At 30.0% G+C, this 22,233-nt stretch overlaps 1 protein-coding gene and 1 pseudogene across 2 annotated transcripts in view; one reads left to right on the forward strand and one right to left on the reverse strand.

The window, feature by feature from the left end:
* LOC117171252 (mucin-17-like) overlaps nucleotides 1–22,233 on the forward strand; it is a 90,515-nt gene that overhangs the window by 24,493 nt on the left and 43,789 nt on the right. The window contains exon 1 of one of the 2 annotated variants that reach the window (XM_033358369.1): nucleotides 16,467–16,626. The exons of the other annotated variant lie outside the window; for it this stretch is intronic. The gene's annotated coding sequence lies outside the window, so the exon portion shown is untranslated. Of the gene's footprint in view, nucleotides 1–16,466; nucleotides 16,627–22,233 lie in introns of those variants that run through there. 2 annotated transcript variants of the gene reach the window in all.
* LOC117172219 lies at nucleotides 247–395 on the reverse strand (annotated as a pseudogene).

Here is a 22,233-nt window from a genome sequence, read left to right on the forward strand (position 1 = left end):
AGAATAATTCTAGAACTCAATTACAAATGTTGTATAACAAATCTTAAACAGATCTATGACGTTGTTACGAGCGAACTGTAACATTTCTAGAAACTTTGGTACGCTGCATTGTAAAAAATCTAGAACAATTCTATAACAGTTCTAGAACTGTGACTTATCAAGTATGGTCCCGGATTATTCCAGGAATAACCCGTCGGAATATCCTGCGATATGGAAATTTTGATATCACAATGGATATATTTTGATCCGGGATGGCGCGTACGCAGTTCCGACTAACAAAAATTATACGTCCGATGTATCCACATTAGGGATATTCGCAAGGGCAAGCTCGTCCATAGTGTTAGCGAACTAATCTTTGTTCCTAATTTGTTCTAGAACACATGTGTAGCAGGGTTCTAGAACTTCGATGTAATACTGTTACGGCACAGTTCTAAAATAAACTTGAAACAAATATTATAGAGCGTCTGTGATCAGTTTGTTCTAGAACACTTCTACAGAAACTGTTGCAGAACAGTGCTGTCACATAGTTCAATAACAGTTTTGTCACAATTTGTGTCACAGAATTCTAGAACACTGTTATTTTTTTTATTCTAGAACAGTTCGCTCACAATTTTGTCACAGGTTTCTAGAACGCTGTTACCTTTCTGTTCTAGAACAGTTCTGTCACCAGCTTGTAACAACTGTTATAGAACACAGTTCCTTTTTGGAGCTGGAACAGTTACAGAACGTGTTGGCTGGGCAATTACTCTGCTCATCTTTACGAAATTCTTATTACCAGCTTTTGTTTGCATATGAATTGCTAATTCAGTTTTGCAATTTTTCATGCCAGTATCTATAAAAAAATGTAATTCGATTAGGGTGTCTGAAAGAATATGGGCTGGTATTCAAAGTAAATTTTCCGAGTTCGAATCCAGGCTGAGCTAGATTTCTTCTTTTGTTTTTATACCAAATCTGGATCAAAGGCTTTTAATAATATTTTTAACGTATGAATTACTACTTTAACTTTGGAATTTCTCATTAGAGTCTCTATTAGTGTGAGTGAAAAAGTGTGCGCTGACATACAAAGTAGATGGTCCAGGTTCGAATCCGGGCGGAGGTAGATTTTGTTGTATTTTGTCTACAAACGCTGGAACAAAATGCTTTGAATAATATCACTTACTGGCATTTTATATCAAGTGCCAAAAAATTTTTATTGAATCGTGTGCTTTGATTAGGGTTGCTGAAAAATTGTGCGCTAGAATGAAAATTAGATTTTCTGATGTTGAATCTAGCTTGTGCTAATTTTTTAAATCCATTTTATCTGAAAAAGATTATTTTACAATATTTATAATTATTACACTTAATTTTGCAAACACATGATAATTAAATTTTAAAAACAAATAAGAACACAGTTTCAATGTCGTAAAAGTGGCCGAGAATTCGCTAACCACCAAATTTAAAAGCGAAATTTTCAATAAAATATTCTATAAACTTATTTTATTCCACCATAAGAGGAATCAATTAAACCCATTAATTAAATTTATTTATCAATAATTTGAAAAATGATGAAATACAATTTGTAATACCAGTGGGTATCAAGTGCTAAACATTTTAATTGAATCTTGTGTTTGGATAACGGTTTCCGAAAAATTTGAGCTGGTATAAAAAGTAGATGCCCCGGGTTCGAATCCGCACTGGAGTAGATTTTTATCTCCTTTTTAGAAAAATTCCTTACCAGTAGATCGAGAAAACTGAAGAGTAAAAAATTAAACAATTTTAAATTGGAAGATATTAAAAGTAAAACGTTAAAAAAACCTAGTCTTAAATGAATAATAAAAAAGGTGGTTCCTAGCGATTCTCTAATGAGCAATTCGAAAACTGAAAAATGTCAGGATTATATTATGCAAACTATTTTAGTGCACTATAAGCGAAATAAAGTTTAGTAATTATTTGAGTTTATGCAGATTGTGGAATGTTGTTTCTATTAAAATATTTGTAATAGTTTGAAAAAATGATGAAATACAATCTGTGATGCTTGTCACTATCAAGTGCCAAACATTTTTATTGAATTTTGTGCAGATTGGGCTGGCTGAGAAACATTTGGACTGTCATTAAAAATAGATTTTTCGGGTTCGAATCCGAGAGCAGGTAGATTTTTTCCGTTATAAGAAATTTTAAATTCTAGTTGTTAAAAATGAAATACTTAATAAATGTGGTCTGCAATAAATAATAAAAAATAAAAATTGTATAAATAATAATGTTTTTTTATTCCAGGTGAGTCTAAGTTTCCATCTCTATCTTAATTTTCCTGTGAGTATTATTGTAATTACAATTATAGAAGGTATTACCTTTTTTTAAAAAATATTTATCATAGTTTTTATTTTTATATTATTGCGCCAAATATTGCAACATTTGAAAAGTGAAATGCTGAACAAAATATTTTGCAAACTATTTTAGTGCACCATAAATTAAATGAAGTAAATGATTTAATTTCATTAATGTGGATTGAGAAAGGGCCTGATCTGTTAAAATAAGCATTTCGTTTTATTCGGAGCTGATTGTGGAATCGTATAAGGATATTAAAATATTTCCAATAATTGGCACACTGATGAAATACAATTAAACTTAATTGTGAAAACTTATTCAAAAATTGCAGAATAAGTCATATTCGTAGATATTACATTTTCTTACGTTTGTTAGCATTATTAATCATTAAAATGGATAATAATTAAACTACATTACCAAACCTAAAACTTTTTCAATGAAAATCATTATCATAAATTCTCATTATCTCAAATCAAATCAATTACGACGCTTTAATAAATGTTATAACATTTATTAAGGCTCTTCATAATATTTTATGATGCAATCATGGTGTACTAAATTTAATTCATTAAGTTTTTTATAATTAGTTCAAATACTTGGTTTTATAACACAAAAAAATACATAAATGGGATTTTTGATTTAGTTGCAATCACCTACATTCCATAAAGAATAGTTATTATAAGTAAAACTGTTTTATAAAGAAATAATAAATAAAGAACATTTCTGTTAGAAAAACTCTTTGTAAAAAGTGTACTTTTCACAATTCTTATTAACGAGACTTTTTTATATTATATTGCAAGACATTTTTGTGGAAACAATATAAGCATGTATAAAATTTGTTCTAGGATGATTTTTTCAAATATTATAAACAAATGGTTTATTTCTCTATTTGTCAAACAAAAAGTAAGTTTTTTCAATTTTAGTCATTTTGTTTCTCTGCAAGATAAGAATTCAAAATTTTGGTGAAGAGGATAAAAAAGCAACGAAGAAAGTTAAATCCAGGAGAAAGGTGGCGAAATGAAAGCGGGGAAAATAAAAAGCAGAAAGGAAAAAAGTATATAAGACTGGTAGGTAAAATAAATATCAGTGATAGAGGTAAATAGGGGAAAGGAAGAAAAGGAGGTGAATGAAAAATGATCCACAGAAAGGGATAGAATTAATCTAGTAGAAATGAGGACGAATTTTAATAAGAAAGGAAAGAAAATAAGGTGGGCAAAGAATAAAAAACAGAGAAGAAGAAACTAGATAATAGGAGAAGATAAAAACAATAGAATTATTAGAGTTAAATAAGGGAAAGGATGAAAATTAGGTAAATAAAAGGAGGGATCCATAGGAAAGGATAGACAAAGGATAGAGGAAATGAGGAGGACGAATTTTAATAAGAGCGAGGAGAAAATAATGTGGGTAAAGCATAAGAATCAGAGAGGAAGGTACTAGAAAAGAGGAGAAGGTAAACGCAATAGAATTGATAGAGTTAAATAAGGTAAAGGAGGAAGAGGAGGAAAAGGAGGTAAATAAAAGAAGGGATCCACAGTAAGGGATCGGCAGAGGATAGAGAAAAGGAAGAGAAAAGAAGGACCAGCGGTTTCTATCCATTTCATTTCGACATCAGAAGATAAGAGACGTGAAGAGAAGATGAAAGGCATATAGTTGAAAGAGGAAAATAAAGCATAGGAGGTAAATAAAGGAAAGGATTATAAGAAGGGTTAGAAAGAAGATAGAAGAAAGAAGAAGAACGGAAAGTAATAAGAAAGTGACGAAAAAAAAGTAGGCAAAAAATTAAAAGTAGAGATAAAGAAAGTAGATACAAGGAAACGATAAGGCAAAAGGACCTGAAAGCTGTAAATAAGAGAAAGCACCACAGGAAGGGATAGAAAGAAGATAGTGAAAAGGAGGAGAACGAATATTACTAAGTAAAGAAAGTAAAGATCAAGAAAGCAGATACGAGGAAAAGATAAGGCAAAAGAAAGTGAAAGCTTTAAATAAGGGAAAGAACCCACAGGAAGAGATAGAAAGGAGTTAGAGGAAAGTAGGAGAATGAATATTACTAAGTGAAGAAATTGAATGAAAGTGGTTGAAGAATCAAAAGCACAAGGAAAAAAGTAGATAAGAGGACAAAATGAAAGAGAAAGAAGTACATGAGCAAATGAGATATAGGGCAGAATAAAGGTAATTAAAAGACAAAGTGGAGAATGAATTTTCAACTAAAAAAGATAAATTTACAATGAAAAATGGAATAGTTAAACTTGCAGATAAAACAATTAATTAAACAAATTTCAAACGAAATAGTGAATGAACCAAAAAACAGTTTCCTTTTCAGCGAACCAAAGAAAAAGACCACCTCTGAACGAAATTGTTTAATTTCCAACAAATTACATGAACTTACCAACTAAACAGTTGGATTTTCAAGCAGAAGAATTAAAATTTCCACCAAATTTTCGATAAAATACATGAATTTTTAAATAAAATGCCTAACAATAATAAAATAGTTAAATTTTTAGTTCGAAAAATCAATTTTTAACAACAACAAAAAAAAACAAGAAATTTTGAATAAAACAGTTGAAAACTATTTGGATTATATATGTAACATACTCGGAATTACCTGGATTACCCTGGATTACAAGTTAATTATTTGGATAACTTAAATAAATTGTAATTATCTAGATTTCAAGTGGATTGCCCTGCATTGTATGTGGATTACTCTGGATTATGCGTGCACTACTCTGGATTATAAGTGGATTACTCTGGATTACAAGTCGTTTACTCGATATTATATGTGAATTACCCTGTATCACAAGTGAATAACTTTGGATTATAAGTGGATTACTCCATATCGGAAGTGGATTAAACTTTGTTTAGGTGAATTACGAGTATATTATTCTCGATTCAAATTGGATTAATCCAGTTCGGCAGTGGATTACAACCTTATTACTTGATCTTAAAAGTGGATTATTCTAAATCACTCGAACTGCAATGGATTACAATTGGATTATCCGGGATTGCACTGGATTCCGCGCATTACCAGCTCAGATGGCCGATAGATCTAGCTTAGCGAATTACCAGAGTTGTTTCCTTCTCGAGAATTAATGAACAAGGAAGGAATAAAAACCAAATTAGAATGTGAAGAAGAGAAAGCGGTTGAAGAAAGGAGTAGAGGAAGTAAATAAAATAAACAATGAAAAGGTGGGGCTGGGAAGGAGATAGAGGAAAGAAAGAAGACCGAAAGTAGTTGGAAAGTAAAATTTGTTTACAAGTCAGTAACACAGTACATTTCACAAGAAACATACTGGAATGTGATCAGAAGAGATAGAGGATAAAAGGACAGAGGAGAATATAATTTATAAGACCCCCAACTTGTCAGGCTGAACATAAGTTTATTCAACACGCTTACCAATTTTTGTATAGTTCATGAGCAAACAATAAATATATAAAAATTAAGAAAGAAGCTAAAGAAGAAAAATGAGGTAACGAATAGAAAGCAATAGAAGAAAGTAGATAAGAGGAGAAGTTAAAAAAATGTATGTGAAAAAGCAAAATAATGAAATGGAGGTAAATAAAAGAAAGGATGCACAAAAAGGGATATAAAAAGATAAAACAGGGAGAGCAAAAAGTAACACGAAAGTGGTGAAATTTCATTGAGACCCCAGGACTGGAAAGGATATAATTAAATATTACTACTCTAAAGACGAACAGATACTGATCAACATAAATAGATTCCCGTTTACAAAGGGAAATTATGTAAAGGAGGTTAATAAAAGAAATGACACACAGTAAAGGATTTAAAGAAAATAGAGGATAAAGGGAGCAGGGAAAGAAATAATAAAGTGGTAAGGGATAGGAAGGAGACAAATCAAAAAAAGGATCGGCAGAAAGGTATATAAAGAAGATAGAAGAAAAACAAAAAACAAGTAACAAGAAAGTGGTGAAATCTCTTTTAATTATAGGAATGGATAGAGGTGGATATTACTACTGGAAAGAAGAATAGATACTGATGAACATAAAGAGAATCTCTTTTCCAAAGGGAAAGGATGGAAAGGTGGTAAATAAAAGGAAGGATGCGCAGAAACGGGTATGGAGAAGAAAGAGAAAAAAGTAATAAGAAAGTTATAAAGATTGAAAGGGAGGTAAATAAAAAAGGGATGCGCAGAAAAGAATATAAAGAAGATAAATAAAAAGAAGTGAACAAAAGGTAAGAAAAAGTCATGAAATTTCATTTGGTTCTCAGGATAGGAAAGCATGGAGGTGGATATTTCCATAGGAAAAAGAATAGACCTTGATCAACATTGGAATTCCTTTTCCAAAGGGAAAGGATAGAAACGAGGTAAACAACAGAAAAGTTGCGCAGAAGAAGATGTAAAGAAGATAGAGGAAAAAAGGAGAACAAAAAGTAATAAGAAAGTGGTGAACATTTGGTGTCCGGGAAAGGAAAAGCTAGGAATGGATATTTTCACTGGGAAGACGAACAGATACTGATCAACATAAAGAGAATCCTTTTTCCAAAGCGAAAGGATGGAAAAGAGGCAAATGAAAGAAAGTATGTGCAAAAATAAATGTAAAGAAGATAAAGGAAAAAATCAGTTTAAAAAGTAATAACAAAGTGGTTAAATTTTATTTGTCCCCCAGGATAGGAAAGGCTAGACGTGGATATTACTACTGGGAAGAAGAATAGCTACTGATCAACACAAACAGAATCCCTTTCCCAAAGGGAATTTATGGGACGGAGGTAGATAAAAGAATGGTTGCGCTGAAAAAGATCTGAAGAAGTTAGAAGTAAAAAGGAGAACAAACAGTAATAATGAAGTGATAAAGAAAAGGAGGTAAATAAAAGAAAGGTTGCGCATAAAAGGATATAAGGGAGACAGAGGAAAAAGGAGAACTAAAAGTAATAATAAAGTGATAAAGGATGGAAAGGATATAAGTAAATGAAAGAATGTCCAGAAAGAGATATAAAGAGATACGTAACAGATTGGATGCGCAGAAAGGGATATAAAGAAGGGAGAGGAAAAAAGAACAAAAAGTAATAAGAGAGTGGTAAAAATTGGGTCTCTAGGATAGGAAAGGATAAAGGTGCATATTACAACTAAGAAGATGAATAGACACTGATCAACATAAAGAGTATTTTTTCCAAAGGAAAACGATGGAAAGATTTTCATAAAAGAGAGGATGCGCAGAAGGGGATATAAAGAAGACAAAGGAAAAAACAAAGCTGAAAATTAATAAGAAAGTGGTGGAAATTTGTTGTCCAGGATAGGAAAAGCTAGACATGGATATTATCACTGGGGAGACGAATAGATATTGATAAACAGTAAGAGAATCCCTTTTTCGAAGGTAAATGATGGAAAGGACGTAAATGAAAGAAATCGGGCGTGGAAATTGATATAAAGAAGATAGAGGAAAGGATGAAAAGGAGGTAAATGAAAGAAAGTATGCGAAAAAAAAGTTATAAAGAAGATAGAGGAAAAAAGCAGATCAACACAAAGAGAATCCTTTTTCCAAAGGGAAATAATAAAGTGATAAAGGAAGGAAAGGAGGTGAATAAAAGAAAGGATGCGCAGAAAAGGATATCAAGGAGATATAGGAAAAAAAGGAGAATGAAAAGTAATAATAAAGTGATAAAGCATGGAAAGGAGATAAGTATAAGGATATTACTAATAAGATAAAAAATAACCACTGATCAACATAAAGAGAATCCCTTTTCTGAAGGGAAAGGGTGGAAAGGAGGTAGATAAAAGAAAAGAATACGGAGAAAGGGATATAAAGCAGATAGAGGAGAAAAGATGAAGGAAAAGTAATAATAAAGTTATGAAGAAAGCAAAGGACGTAAATAAAAGAAAAGATGCGCAGAAAAGTACATACAGGAGATAGAGGAAGAAATGAGAACAAAAAGTAATAATAAAGTGATAAAGGATGGAAAGAAGATAAGTTGAGGAAAAGATGTACAGAAAGAGATATAAAGTAAATAAAGGAAAAAGGAGAACGAAAATTAATGATAAAGTGATAAATGATGGAAAGGGTGGAAGGGACGGCAAGGAGGTCAATAAAAGAAAGGATGCGCAGAAGGAGATGCAAAAAAGATAGAGGAAAAATGGATAACAAAAAGTAATAAGAAAGTGGTGGGACTTTGGTTTGCAGGATAGGAAATGACAGAGGTGGATATTACTATTGGAAAGAAAAAAGACCACTGATGAACATAAAGAGAATCTCTTTTCCAAATGATAAGATGGAAAGGAGGTAAAAAAAAGAAAGTATGCGCAGAAAGGGATCTGAAGAAGGTAGAAGAAAAAAGGAGAACAACAAGTAATAAGTAATTTGTGAAAATTTGGTCTTCAGGATAGGAAAGGCCTACATGAATATTATCACTCGGAAGAAGAATCGACACTGATCAACATTTTCCTTTTCCAGTTCTCTGCCAATTTTTGGTTTGTATTGATGACTTAGAATGAAAGTGTAAGAGTTTAGGTAATATCGCCTAAAAAAGCTATTACGAAGCTAGTCAACTTGGGGCATTGCTCCGCCAGGAAGACGGCCATAATCTGGAATGTCATGCTGGTTTGCTGGAGAATCTCGTGCACCTGAGAATTTCTCAGGAAGGAGAGAGAAGGCTTCAAAGAGGAGCAGGAGAGACGGATAATGGAAGGGCGCGATGATTATTTTCTTACGGCTTCTGAACAGATCTCCCATTTTTTCAAGGTACCGCTGCAACTAAAGATAAAGAGTGCTCCAGCGAACCTTGAAAGTCATGATCGACCAAGCCGGGTGCTTCCTTCCTTTTTCAATCCTTTTTCTCAAAGAGTGTCGCAATAGATAGCGGCAACGATTACAGAATTGATGATAAAGATATAGAAGGCGCTATTTCTAGGGAAAGAGAGAGAGAGAGAGAGATAAAGAGGAAAATCCTTGAACTGGATGATGCTCATGATTCACCTCAAATTGGAAGTGGTCTTATGAGATTGGATCCTATGTCATCGATGACTTATGTTATCAATTGATTTGCCTTCTTGAATTTTAATCTCGCATTTGAGGAGAAAGTCATTTCCAATCGAATGACCAAGTTCAGGGTCAATGAAGTCCAATGCACCTTGCATCAGAACCGTACCGCTAAGCTCTAGCTAAATATTAACTTAGCCAACTGCTAACAACTTTGGCAAATAGGAATCTGCGACTTGGTTGGATATTGGGAACGGAAATCTTTACAAATTCTTTTAGTGGTCATCCTCAAAACAATCGAAAAAATACTACTGTTTGCTATTAGGGATAGGGAGGAAGGGGGGAATCTTCCGTAAAAGAAATTTGTACTAACAAAATTTACTACTATTTTACCTATTTTTAATTGTTAAAAAGACAGTTCTATATATTTGCATATTCAACAAAAATACATGAATTTTGTATCGAAATAGTTGAATTTTTAACTAAAAGATATAAGTTTTCAACCGAAAATGGATCAGTTCTGTTTTCAATTAAAGAAATTAATTGGAAACAACAAAAGGAAATGTTTCAACAAAATAGTTTAATTTTCTTCCGAAGAATTTAAATTTCAACAAAGTAGTTTAACTTTTAACCAAGTAGTCAAATATTAGATCAATATTTTGCAAAAAATTAAATTTTCAATTAGATGGTATTACTTTTTGCCAAAATAGATGAATTTTAAATGAAAGAGTTTAACCAAAAAGGCAAATTTTGAAACAAGTGGATCCCAAACAAGAAGAATAATTTTCCACCAATAAACAGATTTAAAAAAAAATACATGAATTTTAAATTAAATAATTTAATTTTTAAAAGAATAATTTTTATAAAAAAATGGAATCGTTAAATAACAAGGCAATACAATTATATTAAAAACGAGTTTTAAACCAAAAAGACGTTTTAACAAATCATACGAATAGTTGAAGTTTAACTGAAATAGAAATTTTTAACCAAAAATAGTAACGTTAAAATGTTAGCTAAAAAGAATTAATTTTCAACCGAAAAAAATAATTTGAAACAAAATGCTTAAATTTTAAACAAAAAAGAAATTAATTTTTAGTAAAGGAATTGAAGCCTCACCGAATTAGGCGAATTGCAAACCAAAAGTTGTATTTTTAGGTTAAAAATATAAATTTTTAACCAAATTATTTAATTTTTAACCAGAAATATGAATGTTTATCTAATAAAGATAAATTTTTAAATCAAACAGTTCAATTTTCTAACAAAAGGGATCGGGTCTTAACTAAAAATGAAATAATTGCATTTTTAGTTGCAAACTAATGTATATATTAAAAAAATAATTTCTAACAAGACAGTTATATTTTAAAGAACAAAAAATGAATTTCCAGCAAAAAAATTGAAATCGTACTGAAATAGATGAAGCATCAACCAAATAGTTGAATTTTCAAATAAAAAATATGAATTTTTAATCAAATTCTTTTTAATTTTCAACCAAAAAGACAAATTTTTATATACAAAAGATCAATTTTGAAACCAAATAGTTCTATTTTTAACTAAGGACGATCAATTTTTAACAAAACTTTACAACAAACAATCTTTAATAAAAGATATAAAAATTTCAATTTAAAAAAATTTCTAACCAAATATTTGAATTCTCAACTAAAAAATGTATTCCTCCATAATTAAAATTTTTCGTAGTTACGCAGTCGAGACGATTTCGAGAAAATTCGAGATTTTCGTAAACATGTTTAGGTGAACTAAAAAATTCATGGAGATCGAGAATCACAAGTAAAGTTTCGAGATTCTCGACTTGAAATCTCGAAATTTTTCATTCGAGATTCTCGATATCCAAGAAGTTTCGAGATACTCGACTCGAGATCTCAAATTTTTTTATTTGAGATTCTCGATATCCATAAAGTTTTGAGTTCACCTGAACATGTTTTATGAAAATCTCGAATTTTCTCGAAATCGTCTCCAATGCTTCACTGCTTTTTTGTGAAAAATATCCCTCTTTCCTATGCTTTGATAGAATTTTGGGCTACGATAGTTTGGGGGGGGAGGGCGTGTCCTGCGGGTTTCAAGAAGTTGTTAATGGGGGGGGGGGTAAAATATCCTAAAATTGTTAACCTAGTTCATGGACGACTCCTTGCATAAAAATTTGTGACGGAATTTTGTATTCATATTCATTTTCTATTAGCGTTTAGGAAATACGGAAGTGTTGTTTGAGCATTCAAGATTCCTAAATCTTGCGCTAACCAGAGACTATGAATTTGGAATGCCATTAAAATTGTCGTGAGTGGTCAGCCAAGTTACCGTTAATTCTCACCTGGTGAAGCCTCGCCCTCTAGCCTCGGAATCATATCGGAAACATTCCGCAGATAAGGAAAAATCTCCGTAAAATGTTGAGTTTATGTAGTCAGAAAGGTGGAATGCCGGTAAATTTACGTAATATAAATATTTTTTTAAATTTGATGAATTTCATGTTATCAAAACGGTTTTATAAAGGAATGTTCCCATAACCGTCAATGCATCTTTTATCAGAGGTCCCTCACGCAGCTGAGGGACCTTTAACCTGCTGCCGCCGAATAAAATAAGAAACATAACATTTGCTAATTTTGCAATTAGTATTTTTGAAATATTATATTCGAAAAATACGATTTTTCCGATTCCAATGAAAAAAAGGGGAGATAACTCTCGTAATCCGTAATGGTAATTGCGTGTAAGCCAGGTAATTCGCATGGCAATCCAAGGTATTTCAAGTAATTTGGAACAATCTCGGTAAATTGAAGTAATACGCTTATAATCTATGCTAATCTATTAGTAATCCAAATAATCCGAAATAATTTAGGTAATCCTAGTAATTAAATTGTAATCCAGAGTAATCTGAATAATCCGCCTTGCAATCCGATGTAATTCAAGGTATTCGGAACAATTTCAATAATATGATGTAATGCGAGATAATCCATCGTAATCCATTTGTAATTGAAATAATGCGAAATAATTCAGGTATACCTAGTAATTAAATTGTAATCCAGATTAATCCACCTAATCTGCCCGGAACAATCCCACTGATCTGGAATAATTAGTTTATAATTCTTGAACATCCATTTGTATTCCAAATAATCTAAAATAATAATTTAGGTAACCCTAGTTATCAATTTGTAATCCAGAGTAATCCAGGGAATTCTGACTTTTGAAATCCGATGTAATTCAAGTAGTTCGGAAGAATCACAGTAATCCGTTGAATTCCAATTATAATCCACAATAATTTATTTGTAATCCATACATTTGAAGTTATTCAGTTAATGCAATCCAAATAATTTAGGTATTTCTAGTAGTAATTAATGTGTAATCCAGGCTAATGCACTTATAACCTATAACAATATATTTGTAATCCCGTTTATTTAGAGTAGTTTAGATCCAATTAATTTACTTGCAATCCACCTATAATACGTGGTATTCCACTATAAATCCAAATAATCCAGAATAATTTATATAATCCTTGTAAGTAATTTGTATTCCAGAGTAATTCATATTAATCTATTTGTAATCCAGATAATTTATAGTAGTCTAGGTAATACAATTAATTCAATTGTAATCCACCTAAAGTCCATTATAACCGACTCTTGATCCAAATAATCAATAATAATTTAGATAATCCTACTAATTAATTTGTAATCCAGAGTAATCCGTATAATCCACCTTTCAATGCGATGTAATTCCAGTAATTTGAAACAATTCCAGTAATCCACGTCATTCACTTATAGTGCATAATAATTCATTTGTAATCCATATCATTTCAAGGAATTCAGGTAATTCAATTAATTCACTTGTAATCCACCTATAATCCAAGATAATATACTCTCAATCCAAAGAATTCGAAATAATGTAGGTAATCCTAGTAATTAAGTTGTAATCCAGTGTAATCAGCGTAATCCATCTTGCGATCCGATTTAATTCAAGTAATTCGGAACAATCCCAGTTATCCGCGGGAATACACTTATAAACTATTATAATCCACTTGTAATCTAGATCATGAACAGTAGTTCAGGTAATTAAACAATTTCACTTGTAATCTGCGTATAATCCATAGCAATCTACTCTTAATCTGAATAATCCAAAATAATTGAGGTAATCCTAATGAATTATTTTGTAATCCAAAGTATTCCGATAATTTGAAGTAATTTATCTACATAATCGAAATATTTTAAAAATATTTTGCTAAAATTTAGTTGTTTCTTGGATTCTTCGAAATTTATTTTCTTAACTGAAAATTCAACTACTTAATTTTTTGTCTGATATGGAAACTTCATATTTTTAATAAAAATTTATATTTTTCGGTAGATAATTAATCTTCCTGATTAAAAATGTACGTTTTTGGTTTAAAATTTAACTTTTTGGAGAAACAATAATCCACTTTCAAGAAAACTTAACTATATAGTTCAAAGCTCTTCTTTTTGTCTTGAAGAAAATTAATCATTTTCACTGAAAATTGAGCAATTCCATTTTTAATTGAAAATTGATATTCTTCAGTCACAAATTCAACTTTTTCATTGAAACCTATTTTCTCGATTGAAATTTAATATTTTTCCTCGAAAGCTGAACCATTTTGATGAAAAACTTAACTACTTTGTTAAAAACTAATTTTTCGATGAAAATTAACTTTTTCAATTGGAAAGTTAAGTATTCCATTTTAGGTTAAAAATTTGTTTACTTTAAAATTCAACTATTTGGTTAAACATACATGTATTTTGGTAAAATTTTTGCATTATTAGTATAAAATTAATTTTCTTAGTTGATAATTCATTTTTTTATCAAAATGTAGGTTGAAAGTTAAACTACTTTTTTCTAAATTCATTATATGGTTGAAAATTGTACTATTTTGTTACAAATTAATATTTTTTTTGTGACAACTTAGTTTTTCAAATTGAAAATATAATTATTCAATTTTTGTTTCAATCAGATTTTTTTGTGGTTAAAAACTTACCTTTTTGGTTGAAAATGCATTTCTTTTAAATTTAATTATTTAGTTTAAATTGCAACAAATGATTAAAAAACCTATTTTGCGGGGGCTAAAAATTGAACTTCCTCAAAATGTATGTATTTTGTTGAACATGCAACTTTTGTAATAGACAATTAATCTTCTTGTTTAAAATTAATTTTTTTATTCCAATTACTTGTTTGAAAGTTGAACTACTTTGATAAAAATTTATTTTTTGGTTGGGGATACATAATTTTAGTTTAATTTCATCTCGCTGTTTGAAAATTTAAGTATTTAGTTAAAAAATCGATGTTTTTAAAGTTTTTTTTTCTATTTGAAGATATAACTTTCCCATTTTTTGTTTTGAAAATCTTATAATTTTATTTGAAAGTTTATCTCTTAGAAATAAAAGGTAACTATTTTGTTGAAAATTTGTTGTCGTTTTTTCCGTTAAAACTATTTTTTTAGTTCAAAATTTAACTACTTCTTTCAAAAATCATAGATTTTGTTAAAAAATGTCTTCTTCGGCAGAAAATATTTCTTCTTGGTTCAAATTTCGACTTTTAGGCGAAATAATTCATCATAATCCTATCTATTCTGGTGGTAGAGGCTAGATTAGAAGTCACTCATCTGCGTGATGGGTTAAGCGCACACAATTTTTGCACTTTCAATTTCTAATTAAAAACTCAAATTATAAAAAAATCACTGACACAGCGTGAAGGAGTGATGTTTTTCAACAACAATTTTGTGCATAGAATTGATTTTCCATGAGCAAAAGTTTATTCAGTATTTGATCAAATTTACACTGTCTCCAAAGACGTCTGACAAAAGACCTGGAGCTAAGCGCGCACTGTAGTATTTTCAGGATTGGGACTAAGCGCGCTCCTTTGAATTTATCAAACGAATTTTATTTTATTCAATAAAAATATTTTATTTCTCTCTGAAATTTATATTATAAAATCGCACTTCCTTAAATTTTTTAGCCGTAGGAAACAAGAGGTGATTTTCTGCCCGCCGCGCCTGAACGAAAAATCATAATTTCTAATGCAGATGGGAACAAAAAAATTTTTCAGTCTCGTAGCGCCCAGACGAGGTGCGCGTTTAGCCTCGTGGGAAATTGCGCGCTCAGCCCCCAGCATATTTTTTTTATAGGGCGAGAAAATAATACCTAACATTGACAGATTCGAAAATTCGTAAGTGAAAACTTTTAGTTGACCTTAATGATAATGACTTACCTTATTTTTGAAAACACTCCAAACGTGATCAGTTTCCGAATGAATCGACTGCTGGATTTGTCGACAAATGCAAGAATCTTAAGGCAAAAAATTGTGTCAAAATTGGAATGAAAAATTTTATCTTCATCCTTATTTTTCAAGATCGGATTTTATTTCAACTTTCACTAACTAGTTTTGTTCGACTGACCGAAAAAATGATCTCTTGAAAAAAATTGGTTCATATTAACCCGTCTCAATTATCTGAGAAGTTGAAAAATATTTTCCAAGAAAAAGTAGAGGCCTGCGATGAATACAGGAAGTGATGATAAAGGGAGTTGTTTACTCGATCGAGATTTCTTTCTTTCTAAAACCCACACGATCCCACTAGTTTTTGTTTTCCCTCTTATTTATCCCTGAAGCGCCTTCAGGGCTCTTAGTCCTAGGTACTCAATAAATTTCACTCTTCTTCTTGTTCTCTTTCTCGTGTTTCTTCTGTACCTACTTTGCGGTGCTTATCTGGGATGAGCGTATAAGAACTGAGCAGCTAGCATGATACAAGAAGAAGAGGAGGAAGAAGAGGAGCAGGAGGAGGCGGAGGGTGAAGAGGAAGAGGAGGAGGAGGAGGAAGATGAGGAAGAGGAGGAGGAAGAAGAGGATGAAGAAGAGGAAGAAGAGCAAAAGTGAGGAAAAGTGAGCAAAAGCCTCTAAGTAGGGGCGAGGAGGAACGAAGGAAGGATACAGATGCACGAGTAGAGCTTCTTCTTTCTGCTAAGGTCGCTACCCTTGGAGCGGTAGCAAGGTCAACCGCAAGATTGCTGGATCGCAGAACAGAACGCTCCCGGCCGTCTCTCTTGCTAAGAGCCTCTCCGTCTCAGAGACAACCTGCTGAATCTCCTGAATCGCAGAGGACAAGACTTATTCTGTTTGGCTCCTTCTTAGACACGAGTGAGAGGGTTCAAGAGAGAGAGTGGGAGAGGGAAATCGGCAGTTCAACACGTGCATGTGTCTTTCATCGGCCTCAAACGATTTTCTTCCGCGCGCAGAATCGTTCGCTCGGTTTGGTTTATTATTCATTCGAAGGATCTGAAAGTTGGTTACCCTTGTGCTCGGTTTTTATCGTTTTTTGGATTTGTGATTGGTGCTTAATCCAAAGAGAGCGCCTCATGAGAGCCTAGAAGGAAAACCTGCTTCCGAGATCGAAAAGTGAGTTTCTTTAACATTACAAGGGCTGGCAGATAATAGTTTATTCTGGGTTATGTTTTAGGGATGCCTCCCAGATATTTTGAGCAAAAAAAAATCGGTTGGGCCCTTTTTTAAATACACTACTGTCAGAATATATGCGTCCGCCTTTTTTAAAATAATTAACAGAGTGTCTACTGTCCAGGAATTTAAGATAATCCGGGTATTATCCGAAAATAGAAAAAAAATCCGAAAATGATGATTGATTTTATTTTTGATGCGATAAGTAAATTTAATTTCGATATAATATATCATTTTGCATTCCGTATTACTTACTTAAAATTTTAATTCTTAAGAATGATTTAAAAATTTCTTTTCTAATTAAATTTTAATTATTTTTAATTACAATTGATCTTTCTTAGATACTATTTCGTTCTATTTCGTTCAAAATTCAATTATTTGGTTAAAATGGTATTTTTTGGTAAAAAATTAATTTTTTAAGTGGAAAATTAAACTATACCATATTTTTTTAAAGTTGATTTTTTTTAAGTTCAATATTCCAACTATTTTGTTCAAAGTTTGTATTTTTTAGTTCAAGATACTATTACGTTTAAAATTAATTAATTTTTTATTGAAAATTCGTCAGTTTGGTGAAAAATTAATTTTTATCACTTAAAATTTAACTATTCCATTTTTGGTGGAAAGTCGGTCCTTTTTTTTAGGTATTTTTTATGTATTTCATTTTTATTTTATTTATTATATTTACATTATTTCATATATTATATTTATATTATTTTATTTTCCTCATTATTATTCAACTTATTATTTTATTTTATATTTTATTCCTAATCCCTGTTGCAATCGATTATGAAAATTATGGTTCCGGACTACGAAAGGATGCTTAGTGCTTACACAATACTCTTCTCTTTGTGCCCACTATTCGCCCATCACCGACTTCTGCGATGAATGATTCATTCAGCAATTCTAACAATTAACCCCACAATAAATTAATATTTCATAAAAATATAAGATTAAAAACTTCTATTCTTATGAAATGAGAAGAGAAACAATATAATAAAATTTCTTAAAAATTATTTAGAGGTCAGGCATAAATGAAAAAATTAGACAAAAAGGGAAAGCACCCTATAGACCTACATCAATTTTGGATCCTATCTCAATGTTGGGTTTTTGCCTTATATTAATTTTGAATTCACTGAATATATTGGCCTCCATATCGGTTTCGGACCCTATGTCAACTTTGGGCCCTATGTCATACCTAGGCCCATAATAATTTTGGACCCTATGCTAATTTTGGGCCATATGCATATATTGAGCCCTATATCAGCTTTAGGACATATATTAATTTTGGGCCCTTTGTCTATTTTACGCGCTATCTAAATTTCTTGCCCTTTAATAGTCGTTGTCTTTATGCATATTTTGGGCCGTATATACATTTTGAATCGTACGCTTATTTTGGGCCATTTTCCAATTTCAAACTCTATATCTATTTTGGGCCCTACGTCGATTATGGGTCCTACATAAATTTTGAATCATGTGCCTATTATAGGCCCTTTGTCAATTTTAGACCCTATATCAATTTTGGGCCCTAGATATATATATATTTTGGGCCTTATATCAGTTTTGGACCCGATGTCAATATTGGGCCCTGTGATAATTTTTAGGCCTTGTATAAATTCTGGCCCTATGTATATTTTGGGCCCTATGTCAGTTTCAGGTTGTATATAAATTTTGGGTCCTATGTCAATTTTTGGCATTATATCAATTTTGCGCTTTATGTCTATTTTGAGCCCTGTTCTTATTTTAAACCCTATGTTTATTTTGGGCCCTATATCAATTGTAGACCTATGTTACCGTATGTAGTAACAATTTAAAATTGTAGAATTTACGAATATTTGATATTGGAACATTTAATTTAGTATTCAATCTCCAATTGTCAAATTTAAATTACTGTAAATTAAAAATGATTTCAATTCTTACGTTTAATTCTAAACCACTCACTCTTTAAACTTTCAAAAAGAAATAGAAATTAAAAATACAATGTTTAAAATTCTTATCTGAGTGTTTTAATTGTCCTTTTTATAATTTTAACTTAAAATCACTCAATTTTCATTCCAAAAGACAACATTTGAAACCAATTGAAGCAGGGCCCAAAATTGGAAATGCTTTAAATTGCTTAAGTTTTCATTTATACATTTTTGAACAAAAGATTAGCTTTGCACTTTAAGAGTCAAATTTTCAACAAAATACGTACATTTGCAGTAAAATAGTTAAATTTGAAATAAAAAATATTATTTTTCAATCAAAAAATTATATAGTTAAATCTTAAATTAATAAAAATTAATTATGAAAAAAATTAAACAAAATACTTAAAGTTTTAAGTGTAGAAATAAATTTCTAACTTAAATATTGCATCTTTAACCAAAAAACATGAATTTTAAACAAAGTTCAACTAGAGATATCAAATTTTCACTAACTGGCTTAATCAGTTCAAACAAAAAAGATGAATTCTCAACAAACAAGTTAATAGTTGCTAATCAACAAAACTTTTTTTCATCTTAAAAACGGAATTTATCAAAAAATGGCTCAGTTTCTATAAAATATTTTAATTCTCACCCAATATAGATTAATTTGTAACTGACAGTGGTATTTCTTAACTAAAAATGGCGAAATTTCCACCAAAAAGAGATACATTTTAGAAACGGGAAGACGATTTTTCAACTAAGAAAGTTCCATTTTCTACTCAAACTGGATTAGTTAAATTTTCAGTTGAAAAAATTAATTTTTAATATAAAAATATTTCCATCTCAGATCAACAAGAGTTTAATTAAAAGAAAGAACGCGTATTTAAGACAATTGTTTATTGTTTGAAAAATGGATTTAACTAAAATAATAAATCTTCAACTAGAAAACAATTATTTTTATAAACTAGTAAAACATTAAATCAAGTGGTTGAATTTTCTATTTAAAAAAAGTAAATAGTGCCATTTTTAACCAAAAAAGATAAAATTTCTACCGAAACTGATGAATTTTCAACAAAAGAGTTGATTTTTCAACCAAGAAACATTTTTGCGCCAAGAAAGAAAGAAAACTTCAACCAAATTTTTAAATATTCAACATGAAATTTAATTTTCTATTAAATAGTTAAATTTTTATTCCACTAAGATGAATTTCAAACAAAAAATTTGAACTATCAATCAAAAAGGGTGATTTTTTATCATAATTGTTGCATTTTCTTGAAAATAATTAAATTTTCAACCAAATACTAAGATTTTTATCCTAAAAAGATGAATTCTTAACAAAAAATCTAATTGTACACTATTCAACAAAAAATAGTTCGCTTAACGTAAATTTAAATAAATTTTTCTTTTGTAAATTTTACTAATTTAATTTATGTATGTATTTTGTAAAATATTAGTTTAAAAAAAAATTAAAATGCATATTTCAATAAAAATTCCTCGTATTTTTGGTTATACAGTCAATTGGTTTGTTCAAAATTCGTCTTTTTCATCTAAGATAAACTATTTTGTTAAAAAAAATTTTTTTTAGTTTACGTTTAAAAATTAATTTCTGTACCTGAAAATTTAATTATTTCAATTTTTGTTGATAATATATCTTTTTTAGTTGAACATTCAGCTAGTTTTTAGTTTTGAAAATGTTTTGGTTCATTTAAAATTCTTATCTTTGTTTGAGGATTCCACTATTTTGTTAGAAATTCTTCTTCATTTTAGTTAAAAAATTGATTTTTGTAACTGAAAATTTATTTTTAGATTCTCGATTTAGTAAAAAATGTTGGGTTTCAAATTGAACTATTTTCTTGAAAATTAGTGCTCTTATTAATAATAATTAACTTATTTAAGGGAAAACTTGATTATTTCACTTTTTTGTGAAAATTTGTCTTAGTTTAAATTTCGTGTGTTTTGTTCAAATTTCGTTGTTTTTTGTAGAAAATTAAGATTCTTGCTAGAAAGTTTTTTTTTTTAGTTTTAAAACTGTTTTGTTGAAAACTCAACTATTTAGTTGAAAATTAACATACTTTACTGAAAAGAATCCTTTTTGGTATAAATTTTAACTCCTTTGTTGAAAATTCGTCTACTTGGTAGAGGATTCAACTATTTTGTTAAAAATTGTTTTCTCTTTTTGGTTAAAAAATAATTATGTCTAACCGAAAATTTAATTATTCCGTTTCTTGTTGAAAATTTATTTTTATTGGTTAAAAATTGAACTAGTCGAAATATATTTTCATATTTATCAAACATATTTTCTTGAAAATATATTGTTTTGGGTCGAAATGAATTTTTTAAAGTGAATCACACTTCTAAAAGCCCTGCTGTGTTTAGTTTTAAATTTCGCATATTGTATTGTTCATAAACAATTATTATTGACATAAGAAAATAAAATTAGAATATAAATTGAAAAATCATTCAAGTTTATTAATGAAAACTTAAAAACCAGCAGAAAGCATTACAAAAATGATTAAATATCTTCACTAACATTTTATTTAGTAAAAAAAACAACTAATTTAGCAGTTCGAAAAAATGCTATGGTAAGCATGAGTAAAATTTGTACTAATTCAGGTTTAGAGAATATTAAACAATGGATTTTTAAATTGCTTATATTTTTAACGTTAGGAAACAACATTGCCTGTAAATTATCACTAAACTACCAATAAATCTTAATTACAGAATAATAATTTATAACTTATCCAATGAGTTCTCACCCTTTTGAAAATTCATTACTCCTCATCAGTTAAGGATTTAAAAGTGTCGAAAGCGGATATTGAGTTTGAAGTGCAGAGGGCTATTAAGATAATCCCAGGATGCAACATGTCGATAAACCGAGAGGAAAAATTGCGAGTGAAGAAAATGAAAAAGATAATAGTAAAATAGGTAAAAAATTTAAAAAGGGTAAAAAATTTAAAAAGGGGGAAAAATAAAACCCATTATCCATTCTCCTAGTCTGTATGGTTAATTTTTTTGTTTTTAAACTTTTATGCATTTCCTGAAATACAGTTAAGGCCTGAAATGAGGTTTGTTTTTCCCTGGATAAGAGCTTTGATCCGCTGCAAATCTAATAATACGATCCACAGTTGGCAATTGGAGAGGGATGGTAAAAAAGTGTAATGAGTAACGGTAATAGTTGCAGCTTATTTCTTTATCGCAGAATGCAATGTCTATAAAATAGGTCAAAGTGTCTAGTATTTCAATTTTTAGGATCAGAACTTCTCATTCCATCCCTTCACTTAGATTTTGAAACATTCTAGGAATTCTCATTAAAAGAGATTTATAATTTATAAATGTAGATAAAAATTCAGAGTGTAGAAAATCGGGATTAAGAATCTATTTAAAAGAAATTAATTGCTTCTACTCATATTTTATGGGGCAGCGTTTGCATATTATCGACATAATAAAATTTATTGGTTGCATTTTCAACCAAGTAATTGACTTTTCAAAACAAAAGAGGGATTTTTTAGAATAAATATGAATTTCTGGTTAAAAAATTTATTTTCAGTCAAAACAAGAGACCTTTAAAAAAATAGTCTGATTTTTTATTAAAGAGCTGAATCTTTATCATACAAGGATGAATTTTTAACCAAGAAAATTAATTTTCTAG

The sequence above is a fragment of the Belonocnema kinseyi genome, chromosome 4 (assembly GCF_010883055.1).
Source record: "Belonocnema kinseyi isolate 2016_QV_RU_SX_M_011 chromosome 4, B_treatae_v1, whole genome shotgun sequence".
In the NCBI taxonomy this organism is placed as follows: domain Eukaryota; kingdom Metazoa; phylum Arthropoda; class Insecta; order Hymenoptera; family Cynipidae; genus Belonocnema; species Belonocnema kinseyi.